This window comes from Somniosus microcephalus, chromosome 8 (genome assembly GCF_052327205.1).
Source record: "Somniosus microcephalus isolate GS21.2 chromosome 8, FLI_Smic_1.0, whole genome shotgun sequence".
Taxonomy (NCBI): Eukaryota; Metazoa; Chordata; class Chondrichthyes; order Squaliformes; family Somniosidae; genus Somniosus; species Somniosus microcephalus.
In genome coordinates this window covers 181,526,158-181,547,785 of record NC_140994.1, presented here as the reverse complement: position 1 = coordinate 181,547,785, position 21,628 = coordinate 181,526,158, and positions in this window count along the sequence as shown.

Genomic DNA, 21,628 nt, shown 5'->3' with positions numbered 1-21,628 from the left:
TCACGGTAATTAGGCAGCTCACTCTGGCTTACAAAAATGGTAGGGGAGCTGATGCACACCCACCCAAGGGGAAGGTGCATGAGATAAAACCCGGACCGGGTAGGAAAGAGTGGCACCAGGAAGGGAGTAACCCCCCAACACAAAGACCAATTGTTACGGGTGTGGGAAGGAAGGTCACTGGCGGAAGGAGTGCAAAAACCCTTGGAAGGATAACAAGGGAAAGCAGCCCACAGCTCCAGCCCAAAAGGCGGGGGTAGGGACCCCTTCCGCAGAGGTCGAGTCACTTTTGGACGCCATGAGGTCCTTACTGACTGGCCAGGGGAGAGTAGCAGCCGCCACCGGTGCTCTCACCCTGTCAGCCCCATCCAACCTACAGCCGTGACTAGAGCCAGTGCAGCCTGTTTATCTGTGTTCGCTCCAATATGATGAGTGGAAATGACCCCTTTTGGAGATGGAGTTGGAGAAGGTGACTAGGACCTATCTGTTAGACACGGGGGCATCATGCACCGTGGTCTACTCAGCTAACCCCATCGACTCACCTCTCTCCAGCGGGGTCCCATACAGTCTATCGGGGTTCACGGGTAGGGAACAGGCCGGCTCGTTTTCCATCCCGCTCGCCATTTGGATAGGACTGCTCCGCTCCAAGTGGACCTGTGTCCTGATGAAATGGGACGTGGAGGGTGGAAGAGGGGTCCTTGGGGCCGACTTTATTGTGGGTCACGGGATCCTAGTGGATTTAAGGAATCATTGCCTTTGGGGGGGCAGGTAAGTCATAGTAATCCTGGGAAAGGAAGGGAAGGGGACCCTCTGCACCATGAAGCCCAAAGAGGATTATAACCTCGGGCTCATGGTCAGCAACACCCCACCAGAGCTCCAGGCATTTGTGCAGGCCCACCTGGCCGCATTTGCCACTTACAAACACGACTGCGGGAGGGTCACAGGGTTTGAGGTCAGCGTAGACGGGGATCCCATGGCCCGACCACAGAAACAGTATAACTTCCCCAGGGAAGAAGAGCCGGACATGGAAGCAGCCATGCCCTCGTTAGTGCAGCAGGGAGTTCTGAGACCAATAGCTACCCACGTGAATTCTCCGTTGTGGCCGGTCAGAAAGCTGGACAATTCCTGGAGGGCCACGGTGGACTATCGGGTGCTCAATAGCAACATCCCAGCCTGTGCACCCACAGTAGCAGCAGTTGCCGACCTCATCGGGAGTATTCCAGCATCCGCGACCACTTTCACGGTGCTGGATATTTCAAATGGGTTTTGGTCCATCCCTCTAAGGAGGGAGGATCAGTACAAGTTTGCCTTTATGTTTAAAGGGCAACAGTACACGTGGAATTGTTTGCCACAGGGCTTCCACAACAGCCCCAGGATTTTCCATCAGTGCATGGCCGACAGTTTGAAGGATTTTAGCCAGCCCAGACAGTTGGTTCAATATGTGGATGACCTGCTCCTGTTCACTGATTTGAAAGAGGAGCATGGCCCGCTATTGGCCGAACTGCTGGAGCTGTTAGGACAGAAGGGTTTCAAGGTAAATCCCAAGAAAGCACAGATTGGCCAGCAGGAGGTGAAATTCCTCGGTCTGACCGTGCACACTGGAGAAAGGGCCATAGGTAAGGCTAGGAGGGAGGCGGCACAAGAACTACCAGTCCCTAACATAGTAACGGGTGTGAGGTCGTTCCTAGGGCTAACCGGGTTCTGTAGAGACTTTATTGAGGGCTATGCAGCCACCGCAGCCCCTCTGCTCCGACTCCTACACAAGGGAGTGGAGTGGCTTTGGGGTGAGGGTTGCCAGGCAGCATTTGTCCGGCTCAAGAAGGACTTGCAGACCACGCCAGCTTTAGGGGCTATAGATGGGGGGAAAGAGTTTTTCCTGGAGGTAGCAGCCAGTGGGGACAGCCTCAATGCTGTGCTGCTCCAAGAGCGGCATGGCCGGCTGCGGCCGGTGGTCTACTCCTCCAGGATACTCACAGATGTGGAAAGGAGCTATTCCAATTGTGAGCGGCATCTTTTGGCCACACATTGGGCTTTGAAAAGATTATTGATCTTCACAGACACCTCTCGCATCACCCTCCTCACCCATCACACACCCACCCAGATGCTTCTGGATGGGAGGATCAAGGATGGGACAGTGAGCAGTGCCCGCATTGCCCGCATTGCCCGCTGGACCTTGCTCCTCTCACAGATGGATCTGAAGCTGAAGGGTCTCTGTGAGCCAAAGCTCGCAGCCAACCTGGTATATCCTGGAACAGCCCATCGGTGTTCCATTGAAGGGGTTTGGGAAGTAAACATAGGTTTACGGGCTGGGATACATCCCACAGCCGCAAGATCTATGTGAACGGTTCCAGCACGGTACCTGCTGGTGAGCGTCTCACGGGGTGTGGAGTTTACGACCCAGCGGCAAACATTGCCCTGACGATTAAGCTCCTCAGCACCATGAGCGCCCAACAGGCTGAACTGTCCGTGGTGGTGTACGTCGTTACACACCCCGAAATCTTCCCCACCTCCTACACAATTTGCTCGAACAGCATGTTTACGTGCAATTCGTGTACGGAGTACCTGGCCATCTGGTCCCGCCGCGGATATACCTCCACTGACGGGAGACCCCTCACAGTAAAACCCCTGCTGAAAAAGATCCTGGCAGCAGTGGGGGAGGAAGGGGAAGTTTTCATCCACAAGATGAAGGCCCATTCCTCCACAGAACCCCATGGCCAAGGCAACCAGCAGGCTGACTTGCTCGCCAAGGAGGGTGCCCGCACAGGCACTTTCTGGGACGCATTTGGGTCCAGACCCATGGCGGCGGTCAGAGGTAGGGACGGCACCCAAGGGAGTGTAGGGGTAGTGTTAGCCCCGGACCTTAAGATGGTCCAAGCCCAAGACCCCGTCCTCAAAGCAGTCCTCAGTGCAGTAACTGAGGGAAAAGGAGAAGCTGGTCCTTACGGCACAGCAACCCTCTCCGTTAAAGAGGGCATGCTGTTCCGGGGGGAACAGTGGGTTGTGCTGCAGCAGCACCAGAGGGAATTCCTTCAACTGGCCCATGAGGGTCCAGGAGCGGGACACCCCGGGCCTGAGACCACCTGGCAACGGGTGGAACAGGCGGGATGATGGCCGGGACTCAGGGACGATGTCCACGAGTTCTGTGCAGGCTGTCTTGTGTGCGCTGCAAACAACCCTGACCCCCACAAAAGGAAAGTCCCTATGGGACACATCAGGAGGGTAGAGGGACCATGGCAGTCGATACAAGTCGACTACATCGGGCCCCTGCCCACCGCCCAGGGAGGCTATAAGTACTGCCTAGTCTTCGTGGACGTGTTTACCAAGTGGGTAGAGGCCTTTTCCTGCACAACTGCCACAGCTCTGGGTACTGCCAGGATCCTAGTCCGGGAAGTGTTCTCGAGGTGGGGACTACCACAGTTTGTGGAGTCCGACCAAGGGAGTCACTTCACCGGACAGGTGATGCAGAACACCCTCATGCTGCTAGGCATTGAGGGGAAATGGCACGTAGCCCACAACCCCCAGTCATCCGGGATCGTAGAACGCATGAATCGGACCCTGAAAGAACGGTTAAGAAAGGAAACGGTGGACTCGCCCCGTAAATGGGCCGAAGTCCTACCATTGGTTTTGATGGGGATCCGGGCCAGCCAGTCTAAAAGCACGGGGTATTCCCCGTACGAGCTAATGACTGGCAGGGTTATGCGGACCCCCACCCATGTACGAGCCCCGGTGCTCACGGAGGGTCAGCTCAGGGAGGTGAACCGGGACAGGTTCGCCCGAAACCTCTTTGAGCACCTGAAGCAGGTCCATGAGCAGGCGGCTGGGAACATGGGAAAGCACCATGAGTGGGAGACAGGAGATCAGGTTATGGTAAGAAACTATGCCCGAGTAGGTAGTTTGGAGCCATTGTACATGGGACCCTACAGTATTGTAGATAAAGCCAGCCCTATGGTATACACCGTGAAGATGCCCCGGCGTACAAAATGGTTCCATATCAACCAGTGTAAGCTGTTTACACCTGAAAGGGGAAAGCAGCCAGTTGGAGAAAGGTCTGAGGATAAAGATCCTCAGCCTGCAGCAGGAGCGAGTTCACAGACTGCACAGGCAGGCGCTGTGGCTTGCTTGAAGGGAGGGGCCATCCCGCCCATCGATTGGGACACTCCCCCACTCTTCTGGGATCCAGACGAGGGGGAGGGACCTTAGGGCCAAAACTGCGCCCCTAACCCAGGTGTAGAGAGGGAGGGACCTGAGTTCGAAAAGCCCGCCCCGGGCCCAGCCATGGGACCTGGGGGCGGAGACTCACAGCTCGCAGCAGCAGGCTGCGGAAAGTTACCTGCCCCCAGCCCGGGTTCGGGAGGGGTCAAGCCTGGGGGAGCAGCGGTTCAGGTAAAAGGCCCAGCGGCCAAGAAAGCCCCACCCGTCAAAGCCCCTAGAAGATCCCCACGGACGCCCCAGCCAAGAAAGCCATGGTCACCAGCCCTCCAGTTACCAAGGGCCGCCCCTCAAGTCAGGGAGAGGTCCAAGGACACAGGTCCTCAGCCAGCAGCCACGGGCTGTGAGGGACCAACAGTCAAGGACGGTGCGGTCACGCCGGGGGTAGCGGCGAGCCGCAGTCCGACCAGGGATTAGCCTGTGACGCCGGGACCTTGGGGATCAAAGCAAGATCTGGTTAGGGCCCGTATCTCTGGCAAGCTGTTGGTAACCAAGCAACGGAGCCAATGAACCCGCTGTTCGTTGCTCATTACAGCCCGTTCAGGCATACCCGGACAGCTGCCTCGATACACTGGCCACAGCCTTTCTGCGAAAACCCGTGGGGGTTCTCCAAATAGCTGCACGGTCCCTTTTACACGGTCGAACGGACTACCGTCGTCCACTCCCATTACTTCTAAAACTTCCTCTATGAGATCCGCATACTCTTTCCGTCCCCTCTTACCATCCTCTGAGAGGCACTGAAGGATTGTGGAATCCAGGGAGAAAAGCAACAGTTTCACCTGTTCCTGATCATCACAGTCATTAATGGCTGCTGTTTCCTCTATCTCCCTGAAATGAATCGAGGGATCTCCCTTTACTGTGAGTCATGTGAGGTGGCTCACCATGGACCTTAATTGTGGGCCAGCGTAGGGCACCACGAGCTGGTTCTGGTGGGGTCCGATACTGCCATCGGCAGCGTTGGGACCGAACCTCTGGTGCCGAGCGGGACACATTGGTGCCGGTCCCGGCTTTGCTACCAGTGGTTCTTCCACACACTCCACCTCGGCTACCTCCCTTTTCACTACCCCCTCCTTTTCCGGCCAAGTCTCACTATAGCTCGGCGGTGCTGAGGGCTCGGTGGCTGGTACCACAATTACCTCAGCTGGAATCGGCTGTTTTGATTCCTTTAAAAAGTCCATGTGACTGGCTTTCGGGCTGACGAGACACACCATGCCTTTTGCCTTAACCAGGGCCGTTCTTAGGTCCTCTATGGTCTTTTGGCAGGGGCCGTGGCCTGTGCTCTCAAACCCGTGCTCGAGGGCTAGCTTGTAAGCTGCCTTAACCTCGACTACTCTCTCCTCCTGCACTCTTAGCTGTTGTGCGAGGCGGGCGTTTTTCTCCCGGATCCTCGTTTCACTGATCTTTGCCTCAGTAACCTGGCACTCCAGGTACTCTATCCTAGCCTGATGTTGACTAGCTACCACTTGGCATTCCTGATTTAGCGCTTGAAGCGCTGTGATGAGTTTTTCCCCACCCATGGCCTTTTCCTCTATCTCTGCTGCCTGTGTTGTGATCCTGGATGCCTGTGCTGCAATGACTCGGTCCAAGATCTGGACCTGCTTCTTGTAACACATCAGCCACACTGCCTTCTCCACTGACTTCTTATGCTCTTTGCTCTCTGTCCACCTGATGGCTGCGTCCACCGGACGCCCATCCAGCAAGAGATCGGAAATCCACTGTTTAGTGAGATTTACCTTGCCAAAGACATAATCCGCTATCCTCTCATCCGTTGCATTTCGACCATTCAAACTTGGATCTACTACATTGCAATCCTGCTGCCAGAGTCCTGCCGTGGTCGCCATTTTCTGTAAGGGGTTTTCCTGAGAGATGTCCCTGGGGTTTCTCTCTCTAGAGGCCTCTCTCTCTTGCACAGTAAAACCTTGAGTGGTTTGACCCACTCGCCCCTTAGATTCTATACTCTGGAATTGGGGCAGGAACTACAATGTAGAGAAAACTCTTGTAGACCAAGTTTGATGAAACAAAATGAAATTTTATTGCATAAGGAAAAATATCAAATCAAATGCAAGCAGATAAGAGAGTACATGGGAGGGAAAAACACAAAACAAAATCATAACGACACAGTAATAACTAAGGCAAATACAGGCATCTTATACTCTACAAAGATCATCATGAAATAAGGAAAACACACGGAACATCGGGGGACAACAACTCATGTTAATTGTACCCTTAAATCCACCTCCTTATTAAACCTATCTAGATCTGATTGTGAAGGGCCAGAAACATGCTCACCAATCCCACTAGGAAGTGCAAGGTTTTGAAATCGAGTCTGTGTTTGGTCCTTTCAGGCGTTTCATCTCCACGTGGATTGTGGAGCCCATGCGAGCTGTGCCACACCTCTCTCCTGAGGTGAGGGTTGGGGGCGGCTGGACACCGGCGGGCCTGGATGTCGGCGGGGTCGAGGATCGTCGGCTCGACCCTGGTCAGAGGAGCCTTGGGCTGGCTCCCATTGATTTCCTTGGTTCGTTACTGTCTCTTTTCGAGCTGGAGTGGCTGGAAGGTTTCTTCTCTTGGGGCTTTATTTTTTTGTTTCTTCTCCCAAGTTGGGTCGATGGCCTCTCGTTCCGGCAACAGCCCGGGGATGGTCAATGATCTCCCGATGTGTTTCCCCGGGGCGGGTCGCCAGCTTCGAGACGGCCTTCTTGATGTTGGCTTTCTTCTTCCTCCTGCGAGTGCCTGCTTCTTCTTCTGAGTGTGTCTTCCGTCTCAAGCTGCAACTGTCTCCAAGCTTGCCCCAACTGCCGAAAAGTCTTCCAGATATACCTTTCTTCCAGAAGCTTCTGTCTCCCGCCCAAAATCAGGTTAGTCTTTGTTTTACTTTTGGCGGGCTGGGAGCACAGCGGGGTAGTTATTATATTTTAAAAGGTTTTCGATGGCCGGTAAAGGCCCATCTCTGGTCTGGAATGACCTCCATTGTTTTTAATGTCCTGCTGATCTCGTTATCTAGTCCTGGGTGCTGTTCTCATGAATATGAAATTGTCCCCTTTTGTCTGGGTCAACATTTAGATGGCCTCTGTCTCCAGGCTGATCTTGACTGGATCTGCATCTAATCCATATGCATACGTGTGGGTCTGGTTTCGTTCTCTCAGAAACGGCTTCCAGAACTTGCTGTGGGTTGAATCCACAAAGCTGTCTGAGGTTGCGCAGTAACCATTTTAAAGTGTCCCAGTAAGCTGGTCACATGGTCTGGTGGCCATTTTGTATGCCCCTTTTTTTCTGGGCTTCTTTTAAAACAGTCTTGAAAAATCATGGCCTCGTCTGCCGTTTGACCCTTATTAATACAAAGTCCAATTTTGCGAATCCTACATGTACAGGGAGAGGCGATCATTTGAGATGCTGTCGGAGGAGTTGTGTGTGAGGAGGCTGCACTTCAGTAAAGAGGCAATCGGCCGACTGTGTGACATGTTGAAGGAGGACCTTCAACCACACTCAAAGACCCGCACTGCCTTGTCAGTGAACATGAAGGTAACCACAGCATTGAACTTCTTTGCAAGTGGGTCATTTCAAGCAGGCACCGGTGACATAAGCAGCATCTCTAAGAATGCTGCGAGGGTCTGCATTCACCAGGTCAGAGATGCCATTATGCGTAGGCTTTCAGAGTTCATTAAGTATGACTTGTCCACTCGACATGAAAATGAGATGGCCCTTGCATTTCATCGCATTGCTGGATTCCCCAAAGTGATTGGGGCCGTCGATGGAACCCATATTGCATTGAAGGCACCACTGGATGCACCTGTGACATACATCAACAGGAAGGGCTATCATTCATTGAATGTTACGATAGTATGTGATGCGCACCTCAGGATCCTAAACGTGAATGCAGCGCACCAGGGAAGTAATCATGACTCCTTCGTCCTCCGTAACTCTAACTTATATGCTGCCCTCAGCAAATTGCCTCAAGGATCCGCATGGATATTAGGAGACAAGGGCTACCTGCTAAGACCATGGCTGATGACTCCCTACCGCAAGACCAATAATGAGGCTCAGGAGAGATACAACCAGGCACACGTGTCCACACATCAAGTGGTGGAGAGGACAATCGGAGTTCTGAAATCACGCTTCCGGTGTCTGGATAGGTCAGGGGGGACCTTGCAGTATTCTCACCAGAAAGTGACAAGGATTGTGATGGCCTGCTGTGCTTTGCATGACTTTGCCCTGCAGGAAGGACTGACCCTTAACACTGCAGAAGAGCTCCCTGCTGAAATGGAGGACTTAAGCGATGCCAATGTGCCTGTGGCCAGGCCTCATGGGGAGGAGCGAAGTGCTTCCGAAAGTAAGGCTGCTCGGTAACTGCTAGTAGCCAACACCTTCACGAGGTAGTGTCGCCTTGTACCTACCCCTCCCCCCGCAAGGCAAAGAAAGGAGCAGACAAAATTTAAAGTGAAGCAGTGAACTTTTATTGCATCATCAAACAGTTTTCAGGTTCAGTTTTGATGTAGATAGTTTATAACTTTTAAATGTTAACTAGCTATTTTGTACTTTTCAAACATTTGTAAACATGAATAGTTCAGAAAAAAATTTGTAAACAGTTTAACGTGACTTTTTCTGGTTTCTTAGTGCAATAAAGACATTCAAGGTGGAAACTAGCTATTTTCTAATTTTCAAACAGTTGTTGTAAAAATAATTTTGCTCCAATAAAAGTTGAATTTTTTTTCAAAGTGACTACATGCTGTACTGTTTAAACGAAAAGGTTACATATCCTTTCAGTCACAAATATACATTTCAATGAAAAAGGCAAAGACAACATTTAACATGTCAATAAAATGAAAAATTTAACAATTTAACAATTTGCCCCCTCGCATCTGTGACTGAGGGTCCAAGGAGGTTCATTGCGCAAAAGGTCATCGTCGTACGTTTCTTCGCACTGTTCCCTTTGGGGAACTGTATGAAGTGGTGGAAAGATTTCTGGCCATGTTAACGCTCCTTCCGTGACCATAACCATCTTCATACCAGCCATTAGGGTGGTTAGTCCTATGGCGGGAGGGTTTTACGGGCTCCCACAACCCATATGAGGGGGGGGCCACCCACACCCACGGACGCAAGTATTCCGCTGGATGTCAACCCAGAATTTAGAGTCGGAGCTCCGACTCCACTTGCCGGGACTGTGTGGAGCAGGGATCGAGACCCTACTCCTTCTGGCCCAGCGGCGGGGATGCTTACCGCTACGCCAAAGGCCCACTCCGCGCAAAACGTGACACACTAATGTTTCCTGCGCCTTTTCCCTCCCCGTGACTGGAGCCCTATGCTGCCACTTGAAAGACCAAGCTATCATCTGTCCTTTTCGCGGCGCCCTGGACTTCTCATTCCCAATGATGCGCAGGCGCTGCGCCTACACCTTGTTGAGGAGATTGCTGAGGTCATCGTCAGTGAAATTTTGAGTTCTTTTAATGACGTGCATTGTGCTCACTCCAGCTATTTCACGTTGCTAATTAAATAAATTGAATGAAATAAATGCTTTCAGGGCTTTCAAAACTCTTAAAATTGCTTAAATTCTGTTTAAAACTACTTCAGATTCTTCAAAATCATGTAAAAGTATTTAAAAGTTTAAAAAAGTTACCAAAACATTCATAAAAATACAAAGAACCTACTTACAATGCTGCTCTGCATGTACCAAACGTTTCCAGCTGCTGAGAAAGATTGGGGGCGTGTCCTATGCTAATGTGACCTCACAGGGCGTGTCTCACTTACACTCCGCGCGCGAGGCTTCGCGCTGGCTGCACTCCTGGGCGGCGTGACATCAGACACTGCCTGGGAGTAATCCTCAGAAAACCGGAATTCCACGCGCCCCGAGAGCACAACGGCCGGCACGCTAGGTAAGTGCACATCGGGGGCTTGCACACGCGGCAAGCCCCCGACCCTAATTTCTGGGCCATTGTGTCACCACCGGCGCATCCCACTACCAGCATGGACAGTATAGCTGGTGTCCGGTTAGTGACAGCAGTTTCTGTTTTAAACCCAAGGCAGAAGTTCAAGTGGCCCAGGAGCAAATTGTCCCCATTCCTGAACCCTCCATTGTTCACCTCACTGTGAAGGAGAATTTTACAAATTTGCAGAAGTACGTAGCACACTTTGGCTACGAAATTCCCCCTCTCCCTGAACACCTTACCAAAATACTCAAAGCCGTTATAGTTTCACAGAAACATTTTTACACTCTAGAACAGAGAACAGTAGAGATAGGGACTAAGATATTGGATATTGTGACTCCACCTTGGTGGAACATTTTCAATAACATAGAGGTCCCTTCGTGGATCAGACTGGCTTCCCACATTCTCGTGGTTTGTCAGTTAGGGATAGTCTTGTATTTAGTTTGTATTCAGTGTAAGGGAAAAGATCAGTGTTCAGAATTCCGAAACCAGAGGATTTCGAAGGAACACTACGTAAAGGTGGAGGGAGATACGCCGGTTTAAGTCTTTTTCCCTGTATTTTGATTAAAGGATCGTTTCTTTGTGGTTGTTATTTTTAATAAAGATTTTTCTTTTGTCTTTTTTTTGCGATGCGGTTTAATAAAGATACGTGTACCAAGTGGTGCAGGGGTGTTGGACCCCTCCATGCTTGGATGTGTGTGTAAAGTCTGCAATTTTTCTCTCTGTATGCTGATGAACACTACATTTTCGTGTAATGGAAAGTGCATGTGTCGTGGGTATATTAGATAGGTAATTACAGGGGAAGGTTGACTATGGAGGGTCAGAAAAATTTTGCTCACCTTAAAAGTATGATACTTCAAGCAAGTTTTAGTATCACAGGGGGGAGTGTAAGATTTGCAAAATTTCTACATTTCCCCAAAGGTTTTTATTAATAAACGAGACCCTGCATGGACATTTTGAATCAAAAAGGGTACCCAAGATGGCGTCCGTGCCTCGTGGCAGAAAGCCTGTGAGATTTTAAAATGGACTCTGCAACGCAGACAGCTTGTGGATTGAAACCAAAAGCTGCAGTTTCTGTAAAGAGAGACTTTGTATTTTGAAACCAGACAGGGCTTTGAATTATGTATTAGACCGAATTGGAGACAAATTTAAATTCAGTTAGGCCTATAGTTAAGGCCATCAAGCAGTTTACATATATAATCGGAAACAGATTAAGAGAGCCATCGAGGCTGGACAGGCCCATCAAGGAACATTCATGGCAAAACAAGTCAATTATCGGGCCGGTAGATGTGATTACCGGCCATCTAAAAACAGTTAGTATGGATTGCTACCATTATTTAAAATAGCCCGCCAAGATTAAGACAAAGAACTAACCTGATTTGGCGCACAGATAAGGGTTTTCAAAAAGAGTATAATTGAAGGCCCCGGGTAGCAATCGCTCTTTGCTCTGCTCGGCTCTTCTGCCCCTTGCCCTCGTGGCTGTCGCTCTTTCCCCGTCCCGCGCTTACCCCCTGGCCTTTGCCTGTGCCTTTTGCCACTCCATCTGGAAATTGCCCCAGCACTGCATCGGGCGGACACGGACAATTCAGGCCAGGCGAGGCGGGACGCGACGAGGGGAGGAGGGAAGACCAACTGAAGAAGACCAACTGAGGAAGACCAACTGAGGAGACGAACTGAGGGTAGGCTACGAATCATCGGGCCTTCAGCCTCAGCTAACCTGCGACTACCTTCATGCAAACTCAAACTGTTGACTGAAGAAGAATCATCCCTGCAAGGTAAAGTACCCAAACAGAGACTTTAACATTGGGGTACTCGAACCTGGACAACGCCCTTGCAGCGCCCGGAGACCACGTGATTGTTAAGATAGTTGTTTTCCCTCGATGTGCTGTGTGTTCCCCATTCCCTGTATAAGTATATTTATTTGTATTTGCCTGCAATTTTATATACTGGTAATTTCCCTTAAGACTGTATTCATTTTCCTGGTTAATAAAATCCTGAGTTTTGCTTACATCCAAACCACCTGTCTATTCAAGTCTTTTCTGTATCGCTACCTGTACCTAAGTCCGGTGTCGAGAATCTCAGGGTCATGGGAGCGATTCGAACCGCTCACGGGCAGTCGGAGGCATAACTGACTGGGCCCACGCACCCCCCCCTACAATACCCAACATCAAAAGGAGTTGCAATATATACACCTAGACTGTTAGAGACATTTATGGAGCAGGAGAACTGTAAGACTTTGCATTTTCTCCCTTCCGCTTAGCAGAGAGAATCATCCTGTGCTTAATGGCTCTGATTCAGAGGACTTTATGCTATTGCATGTCTTCTGCAGTGGTTTTAGTCCGATTTGAGACAACACATCTTGTACTTGTGATTGTCAGTAAAATTGTTGAGTTTAAAGACTGCATGTGGAAAATATTAAACAATGTTTCTAAAAAAGAAAATCAATTGCTGGAAAAGGATGCCAAAGTCATCTCTTGTATATAAGACAGACATTGCTTTATCTAAATAATGCTCTTTGTCCTACTGGGGATGATGTGGTTTTTATAGGCTCTATGTTAGATCAGCCCAAGTAGATTAATCCAAATTATATAGGTTAGGACACCAGAGATAAATCAACTTGTTGTTTTTATTAATATTGACAGAAAGTACAAGCAAGTTATAAGTCTATACACTTACTAGTGGGCTATCCCTCGGGTCTGCCTTTAATTCTAATCTATCTAAGTGAGTTCTCAGCATGGAATACCAAAGAATTCCTAGACGGACAATGTCAGATGACTTGCTCTAAACCTATTAATCACAGAATCACAGAATCACAGAAACCCCACAGTGCAGATAGAGGCCATTTCGGCCCATCAAGCCTGCACCGACACATATCCCACCCGATCCCCGTAACCCCTACACCAACAATGCTGAGATTATTGTCATGTGATCTTTGTGTTATATGCTACTACACCGGTAGATGGCAAAATCGTGCCACGTACACCCCATTATCGCTGGATTGTGTGTTTTTTGTTCATATGGAAGAAAACACTATTTTACATGGTAATAAACATCACACCTTAACAGAATGAAAACAGCTGAAACATAGACACGCTGGCTCCAAACTAGCTATAATTCTTACACAAACCCTTTGATGCTTCTCAATTTGCATTTGCCTGACACCTCCTGCCTACTTAACATTCACCTGCAGAGTCCTAATGACCTAAGCAGAACCATGTGTTAGCCTCTATCACCCAGAATACATTCTCATAATACAAAGATTTTAATACGGACTTCTGTATTGTTAAGCTATTTTTCCTCTCATATTTTACACTATCCTACATTAGTTTGTATAAAAGAGCTTGTGAGTTAATTTCTGGTGTGCTAGCATGCACACAAAGCACAACACATATATTATGCAAAATGATGCAATCACTCAAATCCCTGGGATTCAAAATGTTCTTGTTTGAGCTCCCACCTTGCTTGCCTGCCTTCATGATCCATCTCCTATTGTTGCCCTCTGTCACCTCCGTAATATCTCGAAATGTTGGCACGTTTTCTAAGCTGCAATAAGCAGCAAAGTATTCACAGCCTCTGTTGTGATGAGAAATCTAAACATCTGAATATCATTCTCAATCTGTTAAGCATTTAATCTGTGACTGTTCTTCTGGCCATCTGTACTCAGTCATACCAAACCTCTGCTTAGTTTAGAGCATTTGGCACTGCAGTAATGAGCCAGCAGTTCATAGGATTACACAGGGTATACAGCACAGAAACAAGCCATTCGACTCAACCAGTCTATGCCGGTGTTTATGGTCCACTCGAGCCTCCTCCTGTCTTTCCTCATCTAACCCTTTCAACATAACCATCTATTCATAAGAACATAAGAAATAGGAGCAGGAATAGGCCACTTGACCCCTCGAGCCTGCTCTGCCATTCAATACAATCATGGCTGATCTTGGGCTCAAAGCCACTTCCCTGTCCACTCCCCAAAACCCTTCACTCCCTTATCTTGCAAAAATCTGTCTATCTCCACCTTAAATGTAATTAATGACCCAGCCTCCACGGCTCTCTGGGGCAGAGAATTCCACAGATGTACGACCCTCTGAAAGAAGAAATTCCTCCTCATCTTAGTTCTAAAAGGGCGACCCTTTATCCTGAAACTATGCCCCCGAGTTCTAGGTTTCCCCACGAAGTGAAACATCCTCTCTGCATCTACCTTGTCGAGCCCCTTCAGTATCTTATATGTTTCAATAAGATCACCTCTCATTCTTCTAAATTCCAATGAGTATAGGCCCAACCTGCTCAACCTTTCTTCATAAGTCAACCCCCTCATCTCAGGAATCAACTGAGTGAATGGTCTCTGAACTGCCTCCAATGCAAGTATATCCTTCCTTAAATAAGGAGACCAAAACTGTACGCAGTACTCAAGGTGTGGTCTCACCAATACCCTGTACAGTTGTAGCAGGACTTCCCTACTTTTATACGCCAACCCCCTTGCAATAAAGGCCAACATTCCATTTGCCTTTTTGATTACTTGCTGTACCTGCATGCTAACTTTTTGTGTTTCATGCACAAGGACCCCCAGGTCCCTTTGAACTGTAGCATTTTGTAATCTCTCTCCATTTAAATAAATTTGCTTTTTTATTTTTATAATAACCTCGCATTTTCCCACATTATACTTCATCTGCCAAATGTTTGCCCATTCACTTAACCTGTCTATATCCCTTTGCAGATTCTTTGAGTCCTCCGCACAGCTTGCTTTCCCACCCATCTTTGTATCATCCGCAAACTTGGCTACATTACACACGGTCCCTTCATCCAAGTCATAAACGTAGATTGTAAATAGTTAACGCCCCAGCACTGATCCCTGTGGCACCCCACTAGTTACCGTTTGCCAACTGGAAAATGACACATTTATCCCGACTCTCTGCTTTCTGTTAGTTAGCCAATTCTCTATCCATGCTAATATATTACCCCCAACACTGTGAACTCTTATCTTATGCAATATCCTTTTATGTGGCACCTTATCGAATGTCTTCTGGAAATCCAAATACACTACATCCACTGGCTCACCATTGTCCACCTTGCTCGTTACATCCTCAAAGAACTCCAGCAAATTTCTTAAACATGATTTCCCTTTCTTAAAACCATGCTGACTCTGCTTGACTGCATTATGATTTTCCAAATGCCCTGCTACTGCTTCCTTAATGAAGGACTCCAGCATTTTCCCAATGACAAATGTCTCCCTCCTTTCTTAAATTGCAGTTTTCCAATCCGCTGGGACCTCTTCAGAGTCCAGGGAATTTTGGTATATTGCAACCAATGCATCCACTATCTCTGCAGCCCTGGGATGCAGGCCATCTGGTCCAGGGGACTTGTCATCTTTTAGTCCCATTATTTTACCAAGTATTTTTTCCTCAGTGATAGTGATTGTCTTTAGTTCCCCCCTCCATGTGGCCCCTTGATTATCCATTATTGGGGTGCTGTTAGTGTTTTCTACCGTGAAGACAGGTACAAAATATTTGTTCAGAGTCTCTGCCATTTCCCTGTTCCCTATTATTAATTCCCCATTCTCATCCTCTGAGGGACCAATGTTTACTTTAGCTACTCTCTTCCTTTGTATATACCTAATAGAAGCTCTTACTTTCTGTTTTAATATTTCTTGCCAGTTTACTCTCATAATTCATCTTCTCTCTCTTTATTATATTTTTAGTCATCCTTTGTTGGTTTTAAAAAATTTCCCAGTCCTCTGGTCTCCCACCAATCTTGGCAACATTGTATGCCTTCGTTTTCAATTTGATACCATCCTTTACTTCCTTAGTTAGCCACGGATAGTGCTCACTTCTCTTAAAATCTTTCTTTCTCACTGGAATATATTTTTGTTGAGAGTTGTGAAATATCTCCTGAAATGTCCAACACTGCATTTCAACTGTCTTACCTTTTAATTTATGTTTCCAGTCACTTTAGCCAGTTCTGCCCTCATGCCATTGTAATTGCCTTTGTTTAAGATCAGGACACTGGTTTGAGATACAACTTTCTCACTCTCCAACTGAATTTGAAATTCAACCATTTTATGATCACTCTTTCCTAGAGGATCCTTTACTATGAGATCATTTATTAATTCTGTCTCATTACTCCATACCAGATCCAAGATAGCCTGCTCCCTGGTTGGTTCCATTATATACTGTTCTAGCAAACCAACCCAGATGCACTCTATGAACTCCTCCTCAAGGCTACCATGGCCAATTTGATTTGTCCAATCAATATGGAGATTAAAATCACCCATGATTTTTACCGTACCTTTTTTACAGGCCTCCATTATTTGTTGATTTATACTCTGTCCAACAGTATTGCTACTGTTCAGGGGCCTGTAGACTACGCCCACCAGTGACTTTTGCCCCTTATTATTTTTTACCTCCACCCAAACCGATTCTACATCTTGATCTTCTGAGCCAATATCACTTCTCACCACTGCACTGATCCCATCCTTTACCAACAAAGCCACCCACCTCCCTTTCCTTTCTGTCTATCCTTCTGAATTCTCAAATACCCTGGAATATTCAGTTCCCAGCCCTGGTCACCTTGCAACCACGTCTCTGTAATGGCGATCAGATCATACCAATTGTAAGGTTCGCAAAATTCTGCCGATTCCCCCAAACCAAGAAGATTACCCCAAAGAAGAGATTTTTGGACTGTTTAAAAGAATGTTGGGCCAAAAAGGGGCTTAAAGTCAAAACCCCAGGATTTTGGTTATTATAAAAGGGCATGTCCAGGCCTGTGGAAGGCTGTGACAAAGGGGTTGGGATGGGCCTCTGTAAAACAAGCAGTTTGGGTATTGGCATAGGCCAAACTGTCTTGGAATGTTCTGGGCTGTCTCAGTCATTTTACATAATGACAATAGGCCCACGGAAGAGCAGTTCCTGCCAAAATTACAGAGCCATCAAGAGTATGCAAAATGCAGTACATGCCACTGACCAACAAAAGGGGCCCTGACCTCAGCAGGAAAAGACAAAACTTACTAATCGGACCAAAGATTAAACAGTCATTTAAAGCCAATTTAGGTTTTGATGGACCATCCCGAAACTAGTTCACACCAACATAAATCATTTAAGATAGATGGGACCAGCTCGAAACCCGTTAAAGAATTCAAAAACTATTAATGTTAACGAGCCCGCCAAAAATGACAATGGGCCAGAAAGATTTGGCGGGCAGATAAGCAGGGCCTCAAACGGTATAATTGGGGCCTGCTTTTTCAGTTGAAACAATCAATCAACAGAAGGAGAACGGAAGGAAAGAAAGAGAAATCGGTTCGTTCAGTCAAGGAGTTCGGTTCAGAGAAGAAGCACTAAAGCACCCGAGCCAGGAGAAGACATCACCGAACGCCTCGCGGCAACCAAGGGCCCCAAGAAACAAACAACCAAAATACTGGGCCACCGCGACCGACAAGAAACCAACCGGGAAGAAACCGAAGATTCGCAAGTTTGTTTCCACTCTACAAACTATTCTGACTTGCCCCTGGGTAAGATTTGATGAAAAGACTCTAGGCCCTATTTCTGACCAAAAGAAATTGGGTACTTACCCGATAGATCCAATACGCACCCAACTGCATCAGCGGACACGCAGAGACTGAAAAAGCAACGCAGGTGAAATCTTCTACCGCATCCGGAGTACGGCAGGCCCCAACCGCCACACCTAGAGAACCCCGAAATTGCGAACCTCTACAACTGTCAAGGAAGTCGTTTGGTGAGTATTATTCCTGGTCCTCTGGAGTCCAACTAGTTAGTGTAGTGGGATTGGGAGGGGTGAAGTATTCTGTCTATTGTTATTCTCCCTCGTATATTCCGAAGTGTTCCCCCTTTTAGAGTGATAAGATTGTTGTGTTGTGTATATTTTCTTGTCTCAAATAAAATCCAAGTTCTTTTCACCAACTCAGTTGTCTGTTGCAATTTCATTACAACCCCCAAATAGGTCCAAAGTCTAGAACCAAGGGAGTGGGAGTGATTCGAACTGCTCAGGGAGTCAGAGGCAAAGCTGACCACACACACCACCCCTTATACCTTTTGTATCTATTTGTGCTGTCAACTCATCTATCTTGTTACGAATGCTGCGTGCATTCAGATATAAAGTTTTTAACTTTGTCTTTTTCCCATTTCTCCTTGTTTTGGCCCCATTTTCTGTTGCACTCTTATTTTTGATCATTCTGTCCCTTCCTGTCACATTCTGGTTATTATTTCCCCCATCCCTATCCTGCTCCATTGTTTTCTCATTTCTCATTGGCTTTTTAAATTCCTGCTCACCTGGACCACCCCCCCCTATTTAGTTTAAAGCCCTCTCTACAGCCCTAGTTATTCAATTCACCAGGATTTTAGCCCCAGCATGGTTCAAGTGAAGCCCGTCCAAATGGAACAGCTCCCTCTTAGCCAGTACTGGTGGTAGTGCCCCACAAATCGAAACCCATTTCACCCACACCAGTTTTTGAGCCACTTGTTCATTTCTCTGATCTTATTTACCCTATGCAAATTCGCTCGTGGCTCAGGTAGTAGTCCAGAGATTATTACCTTTGTGGTTCTGCTTTTTAATTTAATCCCTAGCTGCTCATACTCCCTCAGCAGAACCTCTTTCTTTGTCCTACCTATGTCATTGGTACCTAAGTGGACCAATGACAACTGGATCTTCCCTCTCCCACTCGAAGTTCCTCTCCAGCCCAGAGGAGATGTCCTTAACCCTGGCACCAGGCAGGCAACACAGCCTTCGGGACTCACGCTCTCGGCTGCAGAGAACAGTATCTATCCCCCTAACTATACTGTCCCCTATCACTACAACATTTCTTTTTACTCCCCCCACTTGAATGGCTCCCTGTACCATGGTCAGATTGCTCACCCTCCCTGCAGTCCCTGCCCTCGTCCACACAGGGAGCAAGAATCTCACACCTGTTAGACAAGGCCAAGGACTGAGGCTCCTCCATCACTACCTCCTGGATCCCAATACCAGGTGCTGGCAGGCGGCCAGCAACAAAAATGGCCGCCTCGCACCTCGCCTTTAAATTGCACCTCCCCGGCCGCAGGTATGCTCCCCTGACCCCGTTGGACATAGCGTCCGGCGGTAAGTCAGGGGGCGCTCCCGAAGATCACGGCCGGGGCGTGAGCAGGGCGCTGCACATGCCACTGACGTCATCGCCAGCAGCGCAACACCGCAGGGCGCTACCGGTTAGCGCCACCACTAACTTCCCGCTGTATTTTGTGGGAGGCGTGGGCAGTGCTGCGCCCGGGCGCTAGTTGGTTTGCGTCCCATTAGCGCCCTCTTAAAGCGCTAATGGGAGGTGCAACCAACTGAATTTTTCCCCCATAGAGTCATAACGGCACAGAAGGAGGCCATTTGGCCCATTGAGTCTGTGCCGACTCTCTGTAGAGCAATCCAGTCATTCCCATTCCTCCGCTCTATCCTCGTAGCCCTGCAAGTTTATTTCCCTCAAGTGCCTATCCAGTCTCCCCTTGAAAATATTGAGGGGGAAAAATTCAGTTGGTTGCGCCTCCCATTAGCGCCTTAAGAGGGTGCCAAGTGGGGCGCAAAGCAACGATCGCCCGGACGCGGTGATATCAGCGCCTATCGTGAAATTGACCAGACATTTTGCGGCGGCGCTAAACAATACCACCCGATCTCCTGCACACGCAGATCTTGATGTCATTCGAGAGTGCAACGCCCTTGTGACGCCCCGGAACGGAAATTGAGTGGTGCCCCCCTCCTTTCCGCCTGGTGCACCCAACGACATGTTGACTGTAATGCTTCCCAGTCGCTGTGGGGCTGGGGGGATGCTATTTAAAGGGGGCCTCTTCCTGGCTTCTGTGTGGTAGCCATTTTTGCACCACTCGTTCTGAGAGAGAGAGAAAGATTTTGAGAGAGACAGAGAGAGAAAGAGAGACTTCTGCATTGAGTCAACGCTGTCTGAGGTAGTTTTGGCTTCTGACCATAACTTTGCAGGTACTTTGGTTTTTGACCTTCATAACTTTGATTGTCTAGATACTATGGGGCTGCAATGGATGGGGACATCATCCTTCTCCATCACATTCAGAGGGCACAGAGATGCAGAGAGAGAGTGGCAATCATGGCCAGACGGAGGAGGGCCAACAGGCCTCTGTACAGGCGACCTTACCCTCCCAGGGATTTTCGCCAACAGTTCTCCTACATTAATATGTCTGAGGAGCAGTGTTTGCAAAGGCTGCGCTTCAGCAAGGAGGTGGTCACTGAGCTCTGCCACCTGCTTCAGCCAGATCTGCAGCCTCAACTGAGGAGTAGGCCGTCTCTGTTGGTGGCAGTGAAAATAACAGTGGCTCTCAACTTTTATGCCGCTGGCTCATTTTAATCAGCTACTGGGGACATCGCCAATATCTCCCAGTTCGCGGTGCATTGCTGCATCCATCAGGTCACAAATGCCCTCTTTAAAAGGAGACGAGAGTACATCTCTTTCCCCATGACCCCGGACAAGCAGCAAGAAAGCGCAACGGGCTTTGCGATGATAGCAGCCTTCCCCATGGTGCAGGGCACCATTGACTGCACGCATGTGGCTTTGCGTGCGGCGCAAGAGAATGCCAAGGATTTCCGCAACCGAAAGGGCTCCATTTCTTAAACGTTCAGTTGGTCTGTGACCACAGACAGCTGATACTCGCTGTCAATGCCCACTTTCCTGGCAGCAGCCACGATGCCTTCATCCTGCGCCAGACTTCTGTGGCAGAGCTTTTCCAGGCACTGCATCACCCAGGAGGTTGGCTTCTCGGGGACAAGGGATATCCTCTGTGCACCTGGCTGATGACACCGCTCCGTACGCCCAATACCCCTGCTGCGCTGCGATACAATGAGAGCCAACAAGCTACCAGGAACATCGTTGAGCACACAATCGGCGTGCTCAAGCTACGGTTCCGCTGTCTGACCATTCTGGAGGAGCCCTTCAGTACTCGCCTGAGTGAGTCTCCCACTTCGTTGTCGTGTGCTGCATGCTGCATAACCTTGCAATCCTCAGGACCCACCCAATGCCACCAGGCATTGGAGCACCAGCAGAGGAGGAGGAGGAAGAGGAGGAGGAAGATGAGGAGGATGATCATCAGCAGCACCAAGGCGGGAGGGAGGCACACAATGTACAAAGTGGAAGGGCCGTCCGTCAAAGGCTTATAGCAAGTTGCTTCTAGGCCCCCTCTGAGGAAATGGCTTCTGCCATTCAAACAACCTGAATGAAACCATCCCGCAACCCCTAAACCGGTCAAGGCAACAATGATTGCAAAGACTAAACATGTACATTTTGAACACAGAGGCCTAGAAATTGGGTATAGCCCCGCTTGAGGCGTTAGAACTGGCGATGCGCAAAGTTTATAGCCAGACGAAACTTATCGCCGCCTGGCGCGATATTGGGTTGCATCGCCCCCAAAGGGGATTGAGGCGCTAAATTAGTCGTTGCACGATGCTCTTAAGGTGCAAAAGGTCAGGCGCTACTCAATATCGACGCGGACAGGCGCAGCGCAGGTGAACTC